The 20,539-nt window shown below is 40.0% G+C and overlaps 1 long non-coding RNA gene across 1 annotated transcript in view; it reads right to left on the minus strand.

The window, feature by feature from the left end:
• Nucleotides 1-5,970: 5,970 nt before the first annotated feature.
• LOC141053219 (uncharacterized) overlaps nt 5,971-20,539 on the minus strand; it is a 44,886-nt gene continuing 30,317 nt past the window's right edge. Inside the window, exon 3 of the long non-coding RNA XR_012220982.1 lies at nt 5,971-6,211. This is a non-coding gene — a long non-coding RNA (uncharacterized lncRNA). The remainder of the gene's footprint in view (nt 6,212-20,539) is intronic.

Consider the following 20,539-nt stretch of genomic DNA (forward strand, 5'->3'; position numbering starts at 1 on the left):
ATATTAGAAAAAACTTTTTGACAGTTAGTGATGAATGAGTGGAACAGGCTGCCACGAGAAGTGGTGAGTTCTCCTTCAATGGAAGTCTTCAAGCAGAGGCTGGACAGACATCTGTCTGGGATGATTTAGCGAATCCTGCTTTGAGGAGGGAGTTGGACTAGATGGCCCAGGAGGTCCCTTCCAACTCTACGATTCTAAGATTCTCTGACAATCCCGCTCCACTTCCTGTACTGAGACATAGTCTTGCCCCCACTTCCTCCAGTGAGAAAGTCCAGCCCCCTTGCTGTAAAGAAACACAGTCCCGCCTCCCCACCTGCTATGACAAGACATAGTCCCACCCCCACTTTTTGTACTGTGACATAGTCCCACCTCCGCTTCCTGTACTGCGACATAGTCCCGTCCCTGTTTCCTGTTGGGACGCAGTAAATATGCATTGCATTCTGTTCTGTGAACATACCTAAATGGCACCATTGATAGCAACATTGTGGGGTATATCTACAAGGTGATTCAAAAGGGACGGTGCAAAATTATAGCCTTGGTATTTACAGTGGGTATGGAAAGTATTCAGACCCCTTTAAATTTTTCACTCTTTGTTTCATTGCAGCCATTTGGTAAATTCAAAAAAGTTCATTTTTTTCTCATTAATGTACACTCTGCACCCCATCTTGACTGAAAAAAAAAACATAGACATTTTTGCAAATTTATTAAAAAAGTGAAACTGAAATATTACATGGTTATAAGTATTCAGACCCTTGGCTCAGTATTGAGTTGAAGCACCCCTTTAAGCTAGTACAGCCATGAGTCTTCTTGGGAATAATGCAACAAGTTTTTCACACCTGGAGTTGGGGATCCTCTCCAGTTCCATCAGGTTGGATGGTGAATGTTGGTGGACAGCCATTTTCAGGTCTCTCCAGAGATGCTCCATTGGGTTTAGGTCAGGCTTCTGGCTGGGCCAGTCAAGAATGGTCACAGAGTTATTCTGAAGCCACTGGTTTGTTATTTTAGCTGTGTGCTTAGGGTCATTGTCTTGTTGGAAGGTGAACCTTCGACCAAGTCTGAGGTCCAGAGCACTCTGGAAGAGGTTTTCATCCAGGATATCTCTGTACTTGGTATTCATGTTTCCATCAATTGGAACAAGTCATCCTGTCTCTGCAGATGAAAAACACCACCATAGCATAATGCTGCCACCACCATGTTTCGCTGTTGGGATTGTATTGGGCAGGTGATGACCAGTGCCTGGTTTTCCCCACACATACTGCTTAGAATTATCACTAAAAAGTTCTATCTTTATCTCATCAGACCAGAGAATCTTATTTCTCATAGTCTGTGAGTCCTACAAGTGTTTTTTAGCAAACTCTATGTGGGCTTTCATATGTCTTGCACTGAGGAGAGGCTTCCGTAGGCAGGGCCGGTTTTAGCCAAAGTGGGACCCTAGGCAAAGTTTTAAATGGGGCCCCAAATTCTAACATATTGCACATCACAGAAGCATTCCGATTGTATTTACATGTGCTGAGTTCAGGACGCTAAATGAGTGTGATCGACAAAACTGAAGAAGTCGTTCAACACTTGTTTCCCGGCCTCTTTCTACCGTCAGAGAAAGAGTGATGGGAACAGAACGATCACTAATGGATCATTAAGGGTATGTGCACACGTTGCGGTTTTTGCTGCAGATCCGCAGCGGATTTGGTCCTGCGGATCCGCAGCAGTTTCCATGCGGGTTACAGTACCATGTAAACCTATGGAAAACCAAATCCGTCGTGCATATGCTGCGGAAAATTCTGCGCAGATTTGCTGTGGTTTATTTTCCGCAGCATGTTACTTCTTTTTTGCGGAACCGCAGCTGAAGTGTACGTTCCGGGACACACAAATCAATCAATCTCTCTCTCATCCGCACTGCCAAACCGCACTAGAACCTGCATCAAATCCGCTGTACACATGCTAGGAATCCACAGGAAAAATGCATTTGTTTTACCCTGCGGTTTCTGCCAAGAGATATTGGTTCTCTGCAGAAAAAGCAGCAGACTAATCCGCAACGTGTGCACACACCCTAACAGATCACCATACAATATCATGTTATCAGCAGCACATCTACAGTTTGCACCCCATATTCCTCCGTATAATATAATCTGCCCCATAGTCCTCCATATAGTATAATACACACCTCAGTCCTCCATATAGTATAATACACTCCTCATAGCCCTCCATATATTAAGATACACTGCTCAGTCCTCCATATAGTATAATACACTCTTCATAGTTCTCCATATAGTATGCCATAGTCACCCATGTAGTACAATTCACTTCCCATAGCATAATGCACCCCATAGTTCTTCATATAATGTATTCTCCATAGTCTTCGATACAGTATAATGCAGCCACCAAATAGAGCATAATGCAGCCTATCCCACAGAGTATAATGCAGCCCCGCCATACAATATAATGTAACCCCCATAGAATATAATGCAGCCCCCCTCTTATAGTATAATGCAGCCACCCCTTAGAGAATAATGCAGCTACCCCGGAGTATAATGCAGCCACTCCACAGAATATTATGTAACCCCCCATAGACTATAATGCAGCCCCACCCCCCATATAGTATAATGCAGCCCCTCCATAGAATATATGGCAACCCCCTCATAGGATATAATGCAGCCCCTTATAAAGTATAATGTAGCCCCTCCATAGAATACAATGTAGCCCTCCTCATATATTATAATGCAGCCTCCATCGAATATAATATAATACAGCCCCCCCATAGAATATAATGTAGCCCCAAATAAAATATAATACAGCCCACCTCCCCATAGAATATAATGTAGCTCCCCATATTATATAATACAGCCTCCCCCTATAGAATATAATGTAAAATGTACCCCCCATGGTATATAACACAGCCGCATAGTATACACCCCAGCACAACATGGTATATACCCCAGCACCACATGGTATATACCCCAGCACCACATGGTATATACCTCAGCACCACATGGTACACAGCCCAGCCCACCATGGTATACAGCACAGCATGGTATATAGCTCACCATGGTATAATACAGCCCACCATGGTATAATACAGCCCAGCATGGTATATAGCCCCCCACAGAATGGTATAATACAGCCCAGCATGGTGTACTACGGCCCAGCATGGTATATAGCCCCCCCAGAATGGCATAATACAGCCCAGCATGGTATATAGCCCCCCAGAATGGAATAATTCAGCCCAGTATGGTATAATACAGCCCAGCATGGTATATAGCTCCCCCAGAATGGTATAATACAGCCTGTATAACATGCTGAGCTGTATACCATGGTGGGCTGTATAATACAGCCCACCATGGTATAATACAACCCACCATGGTATAATACAGCCCACCATGGTATAATACAGCCCAGCATGGTATATAGCCCCCCCCAGATTGGTACAATGCAGCCCAGCATGGTATATAGTCCCCCAGAATGGTATACTACAGCCCAGCATGGTATAATACAGCCCAGCATGGTATAATACAGCCCAGCATGGTATATAGCCCCCCCAGAATGATATAATACAGTCCAGCATGGTATATAGCCCCCCAGAATGGTATAATACAGTCCAGCAAGGTATAATACAGCCCAGCATGGTATATAGCATCCTCAGAATGGTATAATACAGCCCAGCATGGTATAATACAGCCCAGCATGGTATATAGCCCCCCCAGAATGGTATAATGCAGCCCAGCATGGTATAATACAGGCCAGCATGGTATATAGCCCCCCCAGAAAGGTGTAATACAGCCCAGCATGGTATAATATGGCCCAGTATGGTATATAGCCCCCCCAGCATGGTATGATACAGCCGAGCATGGTATATAGTCCCCCCAGAGTGGCCCCACAGTCCAGTACTCACACTAAAAAAAAAAAACTCACCTTCTCCTCGTTCCTGTGCTGCTCTGGCTGCTCCTGTCTCCACCTGCTCTGTCTGGCTCACAGTGAGAGCGTGATGACGTCATCATCCTCAAGGAGGATCACAAGGACAAATGGACAGCATGTGACTCAAATATGAGTGTCTGAGCAAAGGGTCTCAATACTTATTACCAAGTGATATTTCAGTTTTTCTTTTTTAATAAATTTGCAAAAATTTTTAATTTCTGTTTTTTTTCAGTCAAGATGGGGTGCAGAGTGTACATTAATGAGAAAAAAATGAACTTTTTTGAACTTACCAAATGGCTCCAATGAAACAAAGAGTGAAAAATTTAAAGGTGTTTGAATACTTTCCACACCCACTGTATAACCAAGAGAACATAACACAAATTTATTAGCAAGAAAAGATTCCAAGTTTTAGCTAGACCTGTTTGAGGACTTATTTTTTAGGGATAACACGTATTTTTCACTTGTAATTTTGAAGTAATTTTGTTGCATTCTTTTTCAGTATTACTAAAAATCTGCATTTATTTTATTACCATATTTACCACGCAGGATAAATGGACTAATCATTTTATTGCACAGGTTGTTCCAGATGTGGTGAATGCCTATTAACATATGTATAGCTTTTAATTTTTTATTTTAACTTGGATTTGTCTTTTCAAAACATTTTTTTCTCTTCTACATTTTTTTTAAGTCCTGATAGGATAGGCGAATTTGCAATCCTCTGATTGCTAACACAGTACACTGCTATACTTCTGTATTGCTTTGTTCTATGTCCGCCAGTGTAAACCTGACAGTGATATCCCATCAGACTTCTGTGCATGCCAGACCTGGAGGTCATTGTTAGGCCATAGGCACACATTGAGTATTTGGTGAGTTTTTTACCTCAGTATTTGTAAGCCAAAACCAGGATTGAGTGAAAAATACTGAAGTGGTGACGTGTCTCTATTATACTTTTCCTCTGATTTTTCCACTCCTGGTTTTGGCTTAAAAATACTGAGGTAAAAACGGACCAAATACTAAATGTATGAACGTGGCCTTAAGGCCCCGTCACACTAAGCGACTTACCAGCGATCCCGACACCGATATCAAGGTGTCAGGATCACTAGTAAGTCGCTATGTGATCGCTGGTGAGCTGTCACACAGACAGCTTCACCAGCGATCAGCACAGCGATGCCGAGCGCCCGGCATCGCTTGCCATCCCTGTAAAAAATAGAATCAAAATAAAAAATATAGTTATTCTCACCTTCCGACGTCCCGTTCAGCCATCCTGCCTCTCTCCATGCTCCGGTCCCAGTGATCCTTTGCGAGAATGACCGCGAGATGTCACGGTCTCGAGGGCTAACAAAGTCTCGCGGTCATTCGTGCAAAGGATCACTGTGACCGGAGCGTGGAGAGAGGCAGGATGGCTGAACAGGACGTCGGAAGGTGAGAATAACTATATTTTTTACTTTTTTTATTATTTTTTACACCTGATCGCTGGTCTCCCGCCTGTCACACGCAGCGATGCGTGCTGGCCAGCGGGAGACCAGCGACCAAAGAAATGTCCAGAGGTTTCTTCCAGCGATCAGCGATACCGGCAGGGGGGCTGATCGCTGTCACACACAGCGATCTCGCTGGTGAGATCGCTGTTACGTCACAAAAGTTGTGACTCAGCAGCGATCTCGCTACCGAGATCGCTTAGTGTGACGGGACCTTTAGTCCCTCAACCACTATTGCAAACCACAGATAGAGGAGACAGGTTGAAAGTTGACACTGGCATCTATGAGGTTAAATCAGGCTATAATACCGATGACTCCTGCAAATGATGGAGTCATTTTTACAGCATTGTCTGGGAAGGAGTTATCTTCAGTAAACAATCTCATTAAAAATCAATAATTTTGGAATGACTGAACCAGGAGCCTGTCCAACAGATCTTCCTCATAGTATTCATTTCATTAGTTTGTCAGATCAGTGGCCATATATGTTGCTTTCCAGTGGTTCCCAAACTCCAGTCCTTGCGGACCCCAACTGGTCATGTTTTCAGGATTTCCATAGTGTTACACATGTGAGAGAATTCCTGACGCCTTGATGATACTTCCATAACCTGTGAAATACTAAGGAAATCCTGAAAACATGACCTGTTGGGGTCCGCGAGGACTGGAGTTTGGGAACCACTGCTTTATACTATACCTTTACACATCTGCATATTGACACTTGTTTTTAAAATGTAAAATATCCAAGCTGTCGGAATTAGAATTTTGCTTGTAGATTTTCTTTCATTTTCGCTTCATTTTCCGTCACGAAAATTACAAGAGCCCCATTGTGTCTATAAAAAAAAAAGCAAGTACATAAGAAGAAATGAGCAATTACAGTAAGAAAACTTGATATGTCTGTAAGCCGTAGAGCAAACATGTTCCTCATACATAAGTAAATCCATGATTAAATGATAAGATAAAAGCACTTGTGCTCCACAAATGAGCAGAGCTGTATGTCCTCCATATTAACACACTGTATGTACAGAGAATCCTCTCAAATGGCAGAATCATAGAAAAACATGGGCTTACTGAGAGCTATTAGATCCAGAGGACATGGTCCTTAGGAAATGAGGAAACTGAAAATACGGATTAGGAGCGACTCCCTCAAAGAGGTGGTGGTCTTTTGGAGAGTTTTCACTGGGTATAAAATCTTACTCAGGTGGTGCTGAAAAAAATTCCTAACCTACAGTATGTGGGTGCAGGACATCAGATCTTTTGATCAACAGATTTTCTTAAAAATTATTGGTCCTAGTATAAATTCAGTTTTTTTTCAACTGTACTTCCTTTTTTCTTTTAGGCCGGGAACAGACTCGTGAGAAACTCGCATGAGTCTTGCATCTCAATACCCCGCACTGCCACCGGCACTCGGGACTGGAGTGTGCGGTTGCATAAAAATACATGCAGCCACACACTCCGATCCCGAGTGCCGGTGGCAGTGCCGGTTATTGAGATGCGAGACTCGTGCAAGTTTCTCGCGAGTGTGACCCCGGCCTTAAAAATCTTCTCTGATAAACAGTTCAATCAAAGAGGATGTAATTTCATGATAACCCATACCCACGGTGCATTTGAAGACGTTGTGGAACTGTTTGGTATGGTTTTGTCAGTATTGAACCTGAAAAAAAATTTCTTGTAAAAAACGCAATTGCACTAATTGCAGAGTCCCAGCCTTTATGATTACAAATGTATTAAATAAATACTGTATATATACTGTGTCAAATCTGCACTAAAAAGAAAAAAAAATGGAAAAAGGCATTGTAAAAGTGCAACAAAACCACAATAATCAGAGCAGAATTGCTATTAAGTATTTTGGTGCAAATGTGGCTCAGTTGCCACAGAGGTACTGCACCTCCTCCTGAGGTGTAGTATCCCACCATCCAGGTAAGGTGGGAGCTCCCAACCACACTCCAACACCTGCACCCCACACCACAAAGTAGTGTAGCAAAGCACCTTCGGCGGCTCCCTGCTTGGAGTATAGCAAAGCACCTATTGGTGGCTCCCTGCTTGGAACACGAAACATGCTGGGAGTTGGGTGGAGTTAGTTTACATTACAAGGAGCGGGAAGAGTTTAGGATTGGAGGTCAGTTGGTTAGAGAGTTGGAGAGAAGAAGATCCCCGGTGAGAGGGATCGATGGATGGAAGTGCTGCAGCAGATCCCAGTGATCTGGGTCTGCTGGCACGGGAAAGGAAGAGAGAGAGCAACATAGACTGAAAGCCTGATTCTAAATAGAAAGCAAGGATTAGCACGGAACGTGAGGAGTAAGAGAGAACAGAGGACGTGGGTTAGAAGAGAACCCTTCATAGTTCTAATCTCAATGCCGGGGCCCCGTCCCCGAGGTTGTATGGATACTAATGGTCCTGCAGCAGACACTGGAGGAATAGAAGTAGTGACCACTTTATTCCCACACAAGACTTGGGGGCACAACAGCATCTGGATAGTGAGCCGGGATTTAGTAGCAAGGAGTCCCCGAAGCAGGCTACAGCTGTCTGCCGTACAAGTAGAGTTCATAGGAACATCGGACAGGAGGAACTCCAGTGTATATCAGTACTAGGAGTACTTCATCTAAAGGCGCTATAAGAGGAGACGTTCAGAAAGGCACATGTTGGCGGAGTGTTGGATAGGAGTATTCCATCTGGCCTGGAGGTTGACTGAGTCCCTGACCCGGAGGACACGGCACGGAGGCAGGCACCTGTTTGCACAACAGACTGAGTAAAGCTTTAGAACTACATGCTTTGGTGTCCTCCACTTATTCCTGCGCCAACACACCCGGCACTGCTACATCTTGGTATTCGACATTGCCTCACCTACGTCTTCCCTTGGCTTCTACATCTACACATCCCTGGGACTACAGCTCCACCTGTGGGGAGCTATAACATCTTTGCTGCGCCATACCATCAGTCCCAGAGGACCTGCATGCAGCGTCGGCTTAACACCTCCCTTGCCGAACACCACAGGTTGCGTCACGAACTATTCATTTCAACTAGATTTCACCATTCAATTCCCCTTTTACATTGGGCGCCCAGGGCCACGGATCGGCTCACCGCTGCTGTAACATTCCCATCTGAGAGACCGGCCCGATACCGAGTACCCCACAGCCCTGGGAGGGTGGCCCAACAACCTATCCAGAACCGAAAAAATACAGAAGGAAAAAATGCAGCATAAATGGTAACAAAATAATTTTAAAAAACTACATAGCAAAAAAAAAAATTATGAGAGCTTGGCTAAAATAATTATTATGTGTCAATGACTAAATTGTCAGTCCTAAACGGTTTATTGGTCACAAAATGTATTAAGTCAGATTCGTCATAGTCTTTACTGTGGAAGTCCGGTATATTTTCCTCTAGCAGCAACGCCAAGTAATCTGGAATATGCTGGAGGGTGGCAAAGTTTGTTTCAATGAATACAGCAAAAAAAAATCCTTTACTCCTTGTCTTGTGTAGATAAAAAGTAGAAGATTTAGGTTAAGTTCTTGCGGTGAGTTTTCGGTAAGTTTTTGGCGTTGCAGTATATTCGTTGTGCAAAAATGCAGCGTCTTACGGTTAAACAGCGCTTACAGTGTAAACTGACCTTGCGAGTAAACTGTGTTTTCTGTACAGATTTTGCTCATAGAATTGCATTAGATGTGGAAAATCCGTAGCTAAAAAATACAAAAGCGTTTTGTATTGTATTTCAACTGCAGACCACACGTTAGCCGCACGTGACTACCGTATATCAGTTAAGTTTTATCAAATCCAAATACCAGGAAGTATCAAAAACAAACCAGATTTATTTAAAACCTGACATTTCAAATAAGACAAAAACCACAGCGTCATTTAAAGCATATTAAAACACAATAAAAAGAACAGAACATAGTAATATAATTTACATAACCGGTGCAGAAATGCTGCAACATCGAATACTCAGCCTTAACAAGACTTTAACCTCTTAAACACCGAGTCATTATTATTTTCTAGAAAACATAACTTTTTATAATTTGTTTTGACTCAGGAGTCCAAAATTTATATCTTATTTTTTCTTTCTATTGTACCTTTTCTGTGGCTGTATCACAATGACATTTACATCATTTGGTGTATTTTTTAATTTGAACTATATAATATACCAATATGCCCCTCCCTACCACCCCCCATTAAAAGAACAAAAATGTAAGGTCTGTAAAAAAAAAAAAAAAAAAAAGATGCAAGCAGAAAAACTGTTAAAAACTTACCCTAAATATGTAAAAAATAATTGTATGTTCATATTGGGCGTTTTTGCTGCTTTTTTATGCTAATTTTGAGCTGCTTTTTGCATTACCAGCAAAGCCTATGAGATTTCAGAAATCTCATGCACACCCATAGATTTTTTGTGTCATCAGGATTTTGTGCTTTGCTGCTTTTTTTTGGACATAGAGCATGTCACTTCTTTCAGTGTTTTTGCAGCATTTTTTACCCATCGACTTGAATGGGTGTTGAAAAAATGCTGCAACAACGCAGGCATCATTACTTGCAGCGTTTTTTTCTGCAGAAAAGTCATGGACGTTAGCATGGACAAAAGAGACAGAAAAAATGCACCAAAAAGACGCACCAAATCCGCACCTAAACCTGCGTTTTTGCTGCAATTTCTTTCCTGCCAAGAAATCAGGTTTTGCTGCAGCAAAAACGCCCAGTCTGAACTTACCCTTAATGCTCATAAACAATACACTTCCTACAACCACCATATGAATCCGTATACCCTGCAAGTAAAGTCATCCTGCTGATTTAAATAGGAGATGGCGTAACACTCTGTCATAATCAATTCGGATGTTATTCTATGAATGCAAGGTGACTCCCATATTTGTACAGTGCTGAAATTATGACTGATCACAGAACTGAAGAAGCTAATTGGGAAGGTATCGGCGGTGCCCAAATAACTGTTAGTAGAAAAAATGTAGGTCATTGTGCATCAACTAGAAGTCATCCATGACATACAATTTTTCAATGAGCTGGGAAGGAGCTAATCTATACAGTTATTACAATGAATGGTGATGCATTAATATCATAAACCTGAAGATAAAAAGCGGACGGCACCGCTGTTACCGTATAACTTCAGATGATGATTTATTGACATATCACGTACATGTCAAGTCGGGGGAGTGACATAAGGAGTGCGGGAAAGGCTGACAACGGCCGTTTCGCGCTGCTTGAGCGCTTCAACGGGTCAACGAGCAGCGCGAAACGGCCGTTGTCAGCCTTTCCCGCACTCCTTATGTCACTCCCCCGACTTGACATGTACGTGATATGTCAATAAATCAGTGAAACTTTATCTCGATGAGTGCGACCTTTCTTCTTTGCATGGATTGATGCATTAATATGTTCTGCGTTATTGGCTAAAATGAGTAAAACTTGGGGTGTTCACAGACATCAGATAATTGATTACAAAATTTATTTTCATTAACTATTTAAAAAAAACCCTCTTCTTGTAATGTGAAAGTTAATGTACAATGGAGAAGAGTCCCTCTTCTTTTCTTCTGGAGAACACAACCAGCAAGAAATCCGCACTTCCCTGCTGAAAGAATGCTAGTGGGTTGGTGAGAATGTTCCAACTTTTATATACTCACACTTGAATATTGTGATATTTTGTAGTACCTATCACTATAGGACCAAATATTGACTGTTTTCTCCTCTACAGGTTTAGTTGGGTCCGGTTCTATATATTCCTTACAGGATAGGAGATATGGTCCCACCATTTCAAAGCCTTTGCTCTATTGTTTGTCTTACAGACTTACTATTTCGGTCCCATGCACTCCTGTGCTTTTATTAGCGCTTATATGTTGTTGTATGATATTTTGCGAAGCGGTACCACACCATTGTTCAACTCATCCCATAACATTGGGTCTATATCACCGTTGACCTCGCTATTCCTACATAGAGGAGTGATGGTCTCTGAGATTGTTCTTACCGGTGGACAACTCTCCTGCGAATACAGTTGGAGTTATTCTCCCTGTCTGGAAGATCTGTCCCCCGATTCTTTTTATGGTGGTCCTTATGAAAACTTTTAATCAATATGTTAAAATAATGTAATGTTTTAATTTTTCTCACTTTTGCTGTATACTCACTATTTGGTGAAAATTCTCAGTTTTTGTGTTAAGCAGGCGGTAATCCCATCACATGCTGTCTTGTCTAGTAGCCACATTGACCATAGACAGCAATACACTGGCTCTGACTCATTCCATTCTGCAGTAAACTTCCTGGGCATGGTCTGACGTATGCAGAGACCATAGTCAAGGGAGGGGGAGGAGGTGAGCTCTGACAATCACCTATCTGTTTTTATCCTGCCTGAGATTTTTTTTTATTTATTGAAATATAGTTATTAGATATATTAAAGAAATATGTTACCATAAAAACTTGATTCGGGCAGTCGGCCGTTTTCTGATGAGACAGTGCCTTTCAAAATGTATTCTAATAGCACAGATACAACCACAGTTATTACATAATTGCTCTGTACTGCTTTATGTGTTTTTGAAATATATGTTCCTTTCATATAGATAATAATTTGATTTTTTATTAATTTTAGATTTGTATACAGTCGGTGTATTTCATTTTTTGAGGTTTTAATCTGGATTCAATAGGAAAATCAGCCAGTGAAATACTCATTCTGCAAAACAAATCCTGAATGGATATGCATGAGGTCACATTTATTTGATTGCTGTCACTTAATTGGATCGCTGCCAATCCCTGTGCAGCAAGTTTATCTGGAAGGGACTTTGGCCTTGATCAATCAAAGCAATTCTCATCAAAGAATTCTGGTGTAAATTGCTCTGAAAACCTTTTGCCAATTCAGTTTCTATCAGCTTTGACAAAATGAGTCGAGCTGAAGTGGGATGGGGTGTGGTGGGGGCATGATGCCACAGCTCGACAAATTTATGACAAGTGTCAACATTCAATATGCCAGAAATCTTACTCCAGTCATTGACTGGAGTACGATTAATGTGCGCTGCATACAAAGGTGCACACCACTTATTAGTCCTTCCTGATTAATTAAAAGACTTGTGCCTCATAATAAATCAGGAGCGCCTGACAACACACCCCCTGATCAAGAAAGGCGTGGAGAACGTCAGTTTTGATGAATCGGGGGCTATGAGTTCCTGTGGAAGCATGGTTGAAAAGCGATGTCTGACTTTTATTTGTTCATTTTCATAGATTTTTCATTTATAATTACTTTCGTCAGATTCAAGTTATTTCTGTGACCATTGTGGGTTTGTCTGTCATTGAATGAGGGGTACCAACAATTTTGACCACCTGTATTATATACTGAAAATACTGCATGTATTATATACTGTTATACTGTGTGTATTATATATTTATATACTGTATGTAATATATATTTATATACTGTGTGTAATATATATATATATATATACTGAATGTATTATATATTTACATACTGTATTTATATACTATTTGTATTATATACATGTATTTATATTCTGCTTGTATTATATATTTATATACTGTATGGATTATATATTTACGGTATATAATGCATTGATTATATATTTACATACTGTATTGATATACTCTTTGGATTATATAATTATATACTGCATGGACTATACTGTATATACTGAATGCATTATATATTTATATACTTTATGTAATATACAGTATATGTATATACTGCATGTATTATATATTTACATACTGTATGGATTATATAATTATATACTGTATTTATTATATATTTACATACTGTATGGATTATATATTTACATACTTTATTTGTATTCTATTTGGATTATATAATTATATACTGCATGGACTATAATATATATGTATATACTGATTGCATTATATATTTATATACTTTATGTAATATATATGTATATACTGCATGTATTATATATTTACATACTGTATTTATATACTATTTGGATTATATAATTATATACTGCATGGACTATACTATGTATATACTGTATGCATTTTATATTTATATACTTTATGTAATATATATGTATATACTGCATGTATTATATATTATACTGTATTTATTATATATTTACATACTGTATGGATTATATAATTATATACTGTATTTATTATATATTTACATACTGTATGGATTATATAATTATATACTGTATTTATTATATATTTACATACTGTATATACTATTTGGATTATATAATTAAATATTGCATGGACTATAATATATATGTATATACTGTATGTATTATATATTTATATGCTGTACGGATTGTATATTAATATACTGTATGTATTGTATATACTGTATGTAATATATCACACAGGCAGTTGTTAGGGAATATGGTCAGACAGTCATGGATACACCCCTCCTCCTCGGTCTCTGTCTTAGGGCTCATTCACATGTCAGTTATTCATATACGAGTGCTATCTATTTTTTTTACGAACAGCCCTCGTACCCATAATCGTCTCTGGGGATACTCACATGTCCGCGATATTTTGCAGACCAAATAGTCTCTACAAAATTGCGGAGAGGCGTCCGATATTGATCTGAGCGTCAGATCAAACTCAGCAATGCAAGTCTGTGGGTTTTTGAAAAAAAAAAAAATAAAGTACAGCAATCAGATGCCATGCGTGTGCGGTCTGTTTTTCACTGACTGATAGGAGAACGTGGAGAATTTTATTTTATCATCAGGGAAAAAAACTGATGGAAATCACTGACGAACCTTCTTCTGTTTTTCTTGATTTCTGACTGAGGCCTTATGCGTGGCAGCTCCTGCTCGCTATGGTATGGCCATTGCCGGCTGCTAATGGGGAGTAAATGGGTCATTTCTGAGCTGCAGCTTAAAAATGTTTCCTAAAGTTTCGAATGAATTCATGTTGTCACATGTGAGTGCTATATCACAGGTATCATTGGCAGACGCTACAGTTTGACCACAACTTATAAAAATATTCATGTCCGTGGTGATGCCATAAAGTAATATATAAAAATATAGATTTAGGTTCAGCCCCTGTTCTACCAGTTCTAGCCTGACCTTCGTCTAATTTCCCTCACACTGTGAAGCCATGGTAAAATGAACATTGTCACAATCCACACCGCTCGCATGCAGAGGGAGCAAAACCTGGGCTGATTATGGTCCAAGAATTAGGCTGATGTTCAGGATTCTCCTAGATTATTTAAGCAGAAGCCACGAATCAATCTACATTAATGATGTTGGGGCTAATCCGAGGGTGAATCCATGGAACATATTCAGCATAATGTTACACGTCAGCCTCTGATTTCTGCCGCAGATCCTCTACTACAAATTTCTCATCGGCATAATCTGAAAATTAGGAAGAAAAAATGCAACATGTGAATCAGATATTAGAAATCATTCATGCTGCTGGTACTGTAAAAGGCGGCATTTGTCAGCACCAACAATCAGCTGTAAAAATGGAGCAAAAATGCTCGGGGTGCAAAGGCCCTAACAATTCAAGCAAATAGATGTGATTTTATGACCCGAAGCCTGAAAGACAAAAGTAGAATTACAGCATTGCTGCCCTATAAAAAATAACTAGAAATGCTGTGTCCAATCTACACCAAGAATCCAGAAAACAAAAAAAATCCCACTGAAAACAAATCAAAAATCACAACAAAAAATGCAATAAACAGAGCAAAGGTGCAGACACCTGTGGAAAGCGTGTGGGGAAAAATGCAGTGGGAAAGAAAAGCGTGAGAACATGACTTTAACGTATTCATAGTGTGACTGATAACCTGCTCAGACCGAGATTTGCACAGCACAATTCTTGGTCCTTATGTGAACTCATACATTGCAACAAATTGGAGCGGGCATTAGAACTAGGCCCTTTGAATGTAAAGGCCCCTATATACTATAAATTAAATGGGTTTGGCCTACTGTCTAATTATGTTGGTGCCCCGACAAATGCCTGTCAGAGGAGTTATGGATCTGCCATGTCTAATTTCAGACTGCTGATCCTTTCTTTACAGATAAGCCACAGCCAGAGGAGTTTGGCAATTGCACTTTCATAGAGGACCTTGGAGCGCTTGGCCAAACAAGTGTGGCTCTACATGGGAAAGTCGGGGGAGATACCCACTAGCCGAATGCTCAGACTAACCATCGTTCTGCTGACAGCCATCTAAGGGCTCCTCCCCATATGCAATTGTCATGCGAGTGTCATGCGATTTCAGTGTGATTTTTCAATATGACATGCGTACGCAATGCGATTTTAACATGCGGTTTTACATAGAGCATAGAGAGAACTGCTATATATATATAATCTGTAAAAGATATATATTTATAATACACATACATATCATGTATATAAGAGATATATATATATTGTTACAAAAAATATATATATGTCAGTGACAATTACAATTAGCATAGTGTTGCTGTCTTTAAATTATAGGGGGACCCTACACCATTTTGTTCCTGGAAATAATCATTTATTTAGTAAATACATGCCCATAATTTAGAACAACACTATACTAATTATATTTGGCACTAACATGTGTATATATGTATATATATATATATATATATATATAATCTTTTATTTTCATATATATATATCTATATATATACACATACATAAAATATATATATATGTGTATGTTAGTATATTTATAATATATATACACACATGTATTTAAAATATTAAATATATAACATATTATATATAATACTGTATATATATATTATATGCATATATATTCCCTATATCTTTAAAATAATATATTATATATATATATTATTTTGTGTGTATATATATATATATATATATAATGTGTGTGTGTATATATATATATATATATATATATGTATATATTGTATTTTATATATATAAATAAAATGGATATATATTACATATAAATTATATATATATATATATATGTGTGTGTGTCACTGACGTGTGTATATATATATATGTATGTATTCTATGTGTTTATATCTAGTTTTTTGTGAGCTGTCATTGTGATTTTCCAAATATATATGTATATATAGATACACCTATTCTATGTGTATACATGTATTATATCTTTTGTATTAGAACATGTCAGTGTGATTTTACTGTATAGCCGCATATGAATTACTGGATTTTCTATCGATCTATCTATCTATCTATCTATCTATCTACAGTATCTTCATTCCAAAAAAGGCAGCACTCCATAGTAACTTTTTTCAAAGTAGTAGGTGAGTTTTATTCAGCCCACATATCAAGGCAACATTTCGGCTCAACTGGCTTGAGGAAGGCTCAGTTGAGCCGAAACGTTGCCTTGATATGTGGGCTGAATAAAACTCACCTACCACTTTGAAAAAAGTTACTATGGAGTGCTGCCTTTATTTGGAATGAATATTGAAATTGTGGCTGAAAATGGGACTTTCTGCCAGGGGCCGTGCACCTGAAGTTAAGTACTGTGCTGTTTCCTTTTTTTCCTATCTTTCTAATATAAATACATATATAAATGTCAGTGACACACACATATATATGTATTTATATTAGATAGACAGACAGATAGATAGATAGATAGATAGATAGATAGATAGATAGATAGATAGATAAAGCCGGCAATTCATATGTGGCTATAATCACACTGACAGCTCAAAAAAGAATAGATAGAATAGATGTATACACATAAATACACAGCTATATACATGTCAGTGACGCACATACATATCTGTGCATTCTATGTGTATATATCTATACTAACATGTCAGTGTGATTGTACAGTAGCCGCATATGAATTGTCGGCTTTTTTCAAAGCGATGCATATAATTCGGACATCACTCGCATGGTGGGAGTGCTGTTAGATATTTTACCGCACCCATTGACTTGCATTGGCGATTTTCCCCTGAAAATCGCAGCATGCTGCAATTTTTTTTTCTCAGTCCAATTTCAGCTGAGAAAAAAAAAAAAAAATCGCAAATGAGATGTCACCCATTGCCTAACATTGGTCAGAGTGCAATCCGATTTTTAATCGGATTGCACGCATCCGATTTTCGCACCAGTGAGTATGAGCCCTAAAGCACATAAGGGGCTTAGAAATAAACATTTCTTATTACAGACTTTATTTCACACGATTTCTTTTATTGCTGGTTTTATGACTGTGTTTTTTCTTACTTATTGGTATCTTGTCTCACACAGAACAAAAGTGTCACTTACAAAAAGCAGCCACCCTATGTCTGATCTCCAACCCTAGTCATTGATTTATAAGCTTCTTATCTCTCCTAGGTGACACTAGCCAGATAGTTTGGATTTTGTTCTGGGAGAGACTTAATTGGCACACTCTCTTGCCAACAAGACGCCACATGCAGCTAATCTCGCTAAGTAGAACCAGAACTTCCTAAAGGCATCTAGTCTGGTTAGATTTGTTTTTTGCGCACTGAAGTCATCAAAGGGAATCTCTCACCTCATGTTTCCGAAATGAGATGCGGCCACAGCCATCAGGGGCTTATCTACAGCATTCTGTAATGCTGCAGATAAGCCACCGATGTAACCTGAAAGATAAGAAAAACAAGTTAGATTATACTTACCTGGGGGTCCAGTCCGGTCCGATGGGGGTTGCGGCTCAGTCCGGTGCCTCCCATCTTCTAGCGATGACGTCCTCCTCCTTACTTTTGCTGCGGCTCCTGCGCAGGCGTACTATATCTGCCCTACTGAGGGCAGAGCAGAGTACTGCAGTGCACAGGCGCCGGGAAAGGTCAGAGAGGTCCGGCGCCTGTGCACTGCAGTACTTTACTCTGCCCTCAATATGGCAGATATAGTATGCCTGCGCAGGAGCTGCGGCAGAAGTAAGGCCTCATACTCACTGGCGATAAAATCGGACGATTGCAATCCGATTTAAAATCGGATTGCACTCTGACCAATGTTAGTCAATGGGTGACATCTCACTTGCGATTTTTTTCTCATCCAAAATCGGACTGAGAAAAAAAATCGCAGCATGCTACGATTTGCTGCGATTTTCGCCAATGCAAGTCAATGGGTGCGATTAAAAAAAGGACCAAAAATGGACCATCCGAATTCCATCCGTTTTAAACGGATACATCACCATTCTGTGGCATAGAACACTGTAAATGGTCCTGTAAATGACTGTAGAAAAATAGTTGCAGCCAAAAAAAAAATGGATTGCAAACGGATGTAAAACGGATAGAAAACAGATGGAAAGATTAAAAATCGCATAGAAATCGCATGACACTTGCATAGCACTCCACCCTTTTTTACAGTCCAGAAATCGGACGGTTTTTTAAATCGCCAGTGAGTATGAGGCCTAAGAAGGCGGACGTCATCGCTAGAAGATGGGAGGCGCCAGACCAGACTGCAACATCCATCGGACAGGATCGGACCCCGGGGTGAGTATAATCTAACTCGTTTTTCTTATCTTTCAGGTTACATCGAGGGCTTATCTACATCTACAGCATTACAGAATGCTGTAGATAAGCCCCTGATGGTGGTGGCCGCATCTCATATCGGAAAAATGAGGTGACAGATTCCCTTTAAGGTCACAATTTTTTTTCATATTCCCATTCAAATCTCCTTCACCAATTGTCTCACATGTCAACAAGAATTGCGTAGAACTCGGTTTTAGGCCTCAGTTAGGCTACTTTCACACTTGTGTTTTTTTGTGCTACGCATCATGCATTTTTGTGCGTTTTTTGCGGTTTTGTGCGTGTTTTTTTAAAAGAACGCATGCACGTCAGCGCACCCATAGACTATAATGGGTGGTTGGGTGAAAAAAAAATGCATTGCGTGCGCATGCGTTTTTGTGGGGCAAGTCGGACGCTCAAAAAATGCAACAGAGTGCATTTTGTGCGCCCGAGCGCACCGTACAAAAAAACGCATGCGCATACAAACATGTACAAACGCATGTGTATGCGCACCCATGTAAAGAATAGAAAAAAAATGCATGCTTTTTTTGCGCAAAAAGACAGCGCAAAAAAACGCAAGTGTGAAAGCAGCCTTACACGAGTGCTGATTTTTTCATGTGAGAGAATCTGCTCGATTATGCTAATGACACTCGGCTCAAGATCTGATCTGAGTTTGATCTGAGTGTCCGCTTAGGGTACCGTTACACCTAGCGATGCACCAGCGACCCGACCAGCGATATGATGCGGGCAGGATCGCTGGTGCATCGCTAGGTGGTCGCTAGTGAGCTGCCACACAGGCAGATCTCACCAGTGACATCGCTGGGGACGGGGGTTGCTACTTACCTGTCAGACGCGGCGATCCTGCGTCCTCTCGCCCGGCTCCACGCGTCGCTCGTCGTCACAGCAGGAAGCGCCACAGGAAGCTGATGACGAGAAATGGTCCAGGAGCTTCTCGCGCGATCAGCGATAACCAGCGGGGGAGCCGGTCGGAGGTAAGTATCACATGTAGCGATATCGCTAGCAATATCGCTGCAACGTCACAAAATCGGTGACTTTACAGCGATATTGCTAGCGATATTGCAGTGTGTAACGGGGGCTTAAGTGTGATCTGATGCTCTCACGTGAGATAATTGGATCACAGATGTGGAGAAGATGGTGAACTTAATTTCACCATCTTCTCCATTGTCTGAGTCTGCAGATGTCAGGTTCCACTCGGATGACACTTGTATGTGTGCGCATGATCCAAATTCTGGAGCCACTCACAGCACGCTGCGATTCTTTTCTCATGACTAGTGTTGAGCGATACCGTTCGATACCCAAAAATATCGTATCGGATGGTATTGCCCGATACGAAAAAAATATCGGGTATCGCCAATTCCGATACCGGAAGTCCCATTCAAGTCAATGGGACTTCCGGTATCGGAATTAAAAAAAGCCCTTTATTTCCTTGTTGGCTAATTCTACATAATTGAAAACAAATAAGAATCATGTAGAATGTATTGTGGGAGGTGGAGGAGACATTAAAAGCATAGTGGTTTATTCAAATCACATGGCATAGCATTAATTCCAATTTTTTTTTTTTAATACGTTCGGAGTTAAAAAGATATTGACTATGTTAACCTTTTTTATATTTTGTCAGATATGTACTGTATGTTTCACAACTTCCATGCTCTTCACCTTCTTTTGTACTTCTCCCACACTTTCTCCTTCATGATCCGCAGCAGTAGCATTTTTTTCATCAACTTTTTCTTCACCTTATTCATCTTCTTCTTCTTCATCTTCTCCCCATTAATTTTTTTTTCCATTCTTCATATT

This window comes from Dendrobates tinctorius, unplaced genomic scaffold, assembly GCF_039654945.1.
Source record: "Dendrobates tinctorius isolate UK_male_01 unplaced genomic scaffold, ASM3965494v1 ptg000165l, whole genome shotgun sequence".
NCBI classification, from domain to species: domain Eukaryota; kingdom Metazoa; phylum Chordata; class Amphibia; order Anura; family Dendrobatidae; genus Dendrobates; species Dendrobates tinctorius.